We start from the raw sequence: 6000 nt of genomic DNA, 5'->3' as shown, positions 1-6000 counted from the left end.
TACAATCATTGACAATTTTACTCAAAATAATCTTTGACTACGTTTCGTATAACCTTCTTGGCCTCACCTCTCACAAATTATAATGTGATTATCTATGTATAACCTTCTTGGCCACACCTCCCACAAATTGTAATCTTTCGTGAGTTATCCATCTCAATTCGAATACACTGACTTTGACTTCATTAATTTTTCTCTTTCTCAAAATTTCACTAGAATAAAATTATCATATTTCTCCCAATTGAGAACATCCAATATTGATTTTCTTGAACATATCTGAAATCGTTAACACTATATTTTATGTTATGTTTGTTCGTTCGTTGATAAATATTTTTTACTTATGTTTTTGTTATTGTTTTTCAGATGTTTAATCTTGTTATTTTTTAATTTATTTGGTGACACTTTGAACGATCGTGTTTTTTTATAATGTTTTTGTCATTTTATTTAAATCATTCTCGTTTATATAATATATTTTATAATAAAAATAAAAAGTTATATAAAATAATAATAAAAATTAAATATATATTAAAATATAAATAATCAAATTTATAAAAAAATAATAATTTAAATATAAATAATAAAATTTATAAAAATAATAATTTAAATATTTTAATAAAAATAATAATTTAAATATATATAATAATAAGTTTAAATATAAATAAATTAAAAAAATAAATAAATAAACTGAGTTTGAATAATAAAGTAGGTTAGTTTGGGAATGAATGAACAAAGTAGGTTAGATTGGGAAGTTGAACGTCAAACAATGTTAGTTTAGGAATTGGTACCATAACCTTCTCTTATAGAAAACAGCTCACATCAAAAAGTTTGATCGAGTTTAAAATTTCTCGCTATGAAAAACTCAAAGCAAGGAAGACGACTACTGCGAAGAAGAAGACTACCGCGAAAAGACGATTACCGCAAAGAATACGACTATCAAGAAAAAAACTACCCTTCCTCAGACACTGAGTTCTTGAACAAGTTTGTATAGACGGATAATCAGACAAGTTCCTCTACAGACCCGAATACCTCCAAATAAAATAAAACTCTACTATAATGTGTTTTAATCTGAATTGTAATGTGTTTTCAACTAAACTATATTAATGTCTAATAAATTAAAATGTAATGTCATTTAAACTAACTGCACTATTTTATAAACTGAACTATATAATGTCTTATAAATTGAACTATTATGTTATTTAAACTAAACTGTAACGTGTTTTAAACTGAACAGGAATGTATTTTAAACTAAAATATAATGATATTTAAACTGAAATATAATGTTTTTTAAAACTGAATTTTAATGTGTTTTAAACAGAACTTTAATTTATTTTAAAGTGAATTTTAACATTTTTAAACTGAGCAATAATGTGTTTTAAACTGAATTTTAACGTTTTTAAAAATTGAACAGTAATGTGTTTCAACTAAAATATAATGTCATTTAAATTGAACGGTAATGTTTTATAAATTAAATTGTAATGTCTTATAAACCGAACTGTAATGTGTTTTAAACTGACTTTTAATGTGTTTTAAATTAAAATATAATGTTTTTTAAACTAAACTGTAATGTTTTTTAAAACGTGAACTGTAATGTGTTTTAATTTTAAACTGAACTGTAATATGTTTAAAGTGAACTTTAACATTTTTTTTAAAAAGAACTCTAATTTGTTGTAATGTTCAATTGCGTTGTGAAGTTATTTGGATATTTGTAAAGTATTATAAATATTACATTTAAGGCAAATTCCACTTTTTATTTAGGCAAATTCGTTGACAACAAATGCAATAGTGCATGATTCAATATCAACACAACAAAAAATGGAATGATCTAGTCCCAACTCAACTTTCATTCATATCACTTTTGTCTTCTCAACTTTCTCATGTAGCCGATAATTTTTTCCCGAAGATAGTTCTTGTGTGGACAACATTCAACGAAGATATTAACTGTATGAACATATTGTATGTTACAATATATTTGGATATTTGTAAATTGTTATAAATACTATATTTCAGTTTATAAGATTATAGTTCAATTTTAAAAAAAAATACATTATATAACATTTCAGTTTAGTTTATATAAGACATTATAGTTCAGTTTATAAGACATTATATTTCAATTTATAAGACATTACATTTTAGTTTATAAGATTTTATATTTCAATTTAAAACATATTATAATTCACTTTTAAAATATGTTAAAGTCCAGTTTAAATAACAATAATTTAGTTTAAAACACATTATATTTCAGTTTTAAAAAATGTTAAAGTTCAGTTTATAAAGACATTACAGTTTAAATAACATTATAGTTCAGTTTTAAAAAACGTTACAGTTCAATTTATAAGATATTACATTTCAGTTTATATGACATTACATTTCAGTTTATAAAACACTACATTTCAATTTATAAGACTTTTCAGTTCGGTTTAAAATATATTACATTTCCATTTATAATACTTTACATTTCAGTTTAAAATACATTATAGTTTAGTTTTACAAAACGTTAAAGTTTAGTTTAAATAACATTAAAGTTATGTTTTAAAAAATATTACAGTTCAGTTTTAAAAAATGTTATAATTTAGTTTAAATAACATTCCAATTCAGTTTATAAGACATTACATTTCAATTTATAAGACATTACAAATCAGTTGAAAACTTTACATTTCAGTTTAAGTAACATTACATTATCGGTTTAAAACATATTATAGCTCGATTTTAAAAACGTTAAAGTTTAGTTTATAAGTTTAATGTTTAGTTTTAAAAAACGTTATAGTTCAGTCTATATAACATTTCAGTTTAGTTTATATAATTTATATAAGACATTACAATTTAATTTATAAGACATTATATTTTAGTTTATAAGACATTATAGTTCAATTTATAAAACATTACATTTCAATTTACATAAAACATTATAGTTTAAAAAAAAATTAACAAAATAAAATCAATGTTTAAAACAGTTAAAATGGAAAATCAAAACAAAAGAAAGTGAATCAATATCATATGTTCACAAATCAATAGTATGTATGTAGTTATCTAAGACCAATACAACAACTATTAGGTTTTAGTCTAAAACCTAATAGTTCTATTTTTACTAATTACTTAACTACAAGAATCGTTTGTCTATACGTTTGATCAAGAAACAAAATGTACTTGTTTAACATTTTCTTAAAAAGATTGGTAAGTAGCATTTTGTTCTATACATCTTGTCACAGCCTAAAACATAATATAGTTGGTCAAAACTCAAACAATTTACAAGACAAGGATGATAAAACAATGTATTATGTAAAAAACTAATTGTTCGATAACATAGAGCCAAGCGATGTAGGAAAAGAATGTCATGACAACGGATGATATGGATGTGGAAAAACTAGTCTTCGATTTTCATCTTATATGATTTGGACGACGAAATTGTTGTTGTTGGCAATGTCTCACTATAAGAAGAGTTATTCATTGATTGATTTGGTTAAAAAGAATCTATGCTGAGATGAAGGAAATCAGAACGATATTCAATCGAACGAATAACGGAAATGGTAGGTGGCGAAGGGGAATGAGAAGAAAAAGAGTCGAGATAGAGAGAAGAGAAGACGGAAAGGGAACGAGAGGAGGGGCTAGAGTTTGATGGAAAGGGAAAAAGAAAAAAGAATATTTTTGTTAAAAAAAATGATTTTTTTTTTCTTTCCATTACCACTAAGGCAGCCACGTTGGGGGAGTCACTGACCCTGATCGCTCCCTATATCATTACACATAAGTAAATATCCAATATAAGATTACATGTAAGTTCATTTGCATAACAAAACCCACTGTACAAGTACATCAAGTCAAAATAATGATTTCTAATAGACCAAATAAATATCATGATTCATTCTCACATAGAACATTTTATTACTTTTAGGTAATGCTAACATTCTATATTAATTAGTCTAAGAGTGTGTTTGGTAGGTCTAATTCAAATTACTAGGTTTGATAGAATTTTTAAAATTAGGAGTTGAAATTAGAATTTCAATGGAATTCAAACTAGTGTATTTTTTATAATTCTCAATTTTACTTTTTTTTAGCTCGAAATTATAATTCAATTTTTTTTCTCTATATTTTTCAAACAAAAATATATTGTTATTTTATCATTTACAATACGGTTAACCTGTGAAACCGATAATTATTTTTTAATTTTATAAACTTAAAATTTAATAAGTTAACATTTCGAACTAATATTTGTTTTTGAATTTAGAAAGTTAAATGTCGAAAGAATATTTTGCTTTTTGAATTTATAAATTTAATATGTCGAACCGATTTTTTTTTTATTTAGTAAATTAACATGTCAAACCGATATTTTGTTTTCATCGAAATCGACTTCTAAACGAAAACTTTTGATACTTGAACTATCATAATAGGTTGTTTCAAATAAATATCTTAATAATATAGATAATCTATATTCAAATTATTTTTATTTTATTTAAAATATAGGAATTGAATTTGAAGTACAATTCTAAAGTTTTCCTAAACATAAGATTTGAATTGTAATTTAATGTCAATTCTTGTAAAATTGAAATTCCCTCGTCCAAACACACACCCTAAAAGTGTTTGGATGAGTGAAATTAGAATTGAAATTGACATTAGAATTCAAATTCCAATTTCACCATAATTGACATTGAATTGAAAATAAATTCTTATGTTTGAAAAAACTAGGACTGCAAATGAGTCAAGGTGAGCTTAATGTCACGGCCCATTGGTATGGGGTGCACATGTCAAGCCTACAAGGTGAATTTTCCGGAATATTCATGTCTTGGGTCATTTCTAGAATCCTCTAGGAGTTCCTGGATTTTGTTAGTCATGGAACTCTCTAGATTTATCTAGGAGTTCCTCTTTTGTAAGTAGGGTCATGGAACTTTCTAGAATTCTCTAGGAAGTTCCTTTTGTATGTAAGGTGGGAGAACTCTCTAGAATTCTCTAGGAGTTCTCATGTATAGGTACTAGTAGAATTCTCTAGAAACCTCTAGGAATTCTTAGAATTAGTTTAATAATAGAAGAGTCTAGAAATGTCTAGGACAAGGAAGATCTAGAATGATCTTCCCACATGTATATAAACAAGTCTAGGTCATAGGACACTCAACTCAACACAACCATTGTTCAAAACACTCAACACTTGTAATACCTCACTCTTGTAATCAATAAACAAGATATTCTCCAAGCTCTTTTCTCTCTCAAGTATTCCATCTTCTTGCATATTTTAAGAGGCTGACTAGCTAGGATTGTGGCAATCTAGCCTAGTGCCGCACGGGACGAGGTGATATTCGGCGACCGAGTTTTTGCCCGTGACATTAATCTATCTTAAACACGAGCTCGACTTGACTAAGTATTTATTAGCTTAACTTGAACTCGAGCTCAAACGAGTTTATAAATTTTGAGCTCGACTATTTACCTACAAACTCGGTTTTACTCAAAAAAAACTTGAATTAAAATTAAATTTTCAAATATTTGTAAAGAAAAAATATTTATTTTAAATATTATATTTTAATATTAAAATAAATTAAAATAAAAATATTATTTATTTTCAGGCTAAAAAAAGCTCGGTAAGACATCGAACAAGTATTACATGAACTCGAGCTCGACTCGAATATTAAACGAGTCGGCTCGAGCTTGACTCGAACTTGGTCAAAGTCAAACTTAAGTCGAGCTTTGATCGGACGGCTCACGAGTAGCTTGACTCATTTGTCGCCCTAAAAAAACTATAAAATTTTAATTCAATTTTAATTTTTATATTTTAAAAATAATATAATAAAATTAATTTAAATATATATTATCAATATAATTAAGATATTAATTTTACACCCATATTAAGATAGTTTAAGTGTTAAAGGAGTTATTCTAGGGTTGAATAATTAAATTACTAAAATTAAAGTAAAAATATCGGTTCACCATTATAAATTCATAAATTATAAAATAATAAAATATGGATTCAACATATTAACTCCCTAAATTTAAAAAATATATATCTATTTAAAATTTTAATTT

Source organism: Impatiens glandulifera, chromosome 1, assembly GCF_907164915.1.
Source record: "Impatiens glandulifera chromosome 1, dImpGla2.1, whole genome shotgun sequence".
Taxonomy (NCBI): Eukaryota; Viridiplantae; Streptophyta; class Magnoliopsida; order Ericales; family Balsaminaceae; genus Impatiens; species Impatiens glandulifera.
Note: the sequence above shows the minus strand (reverse complement) of the source record.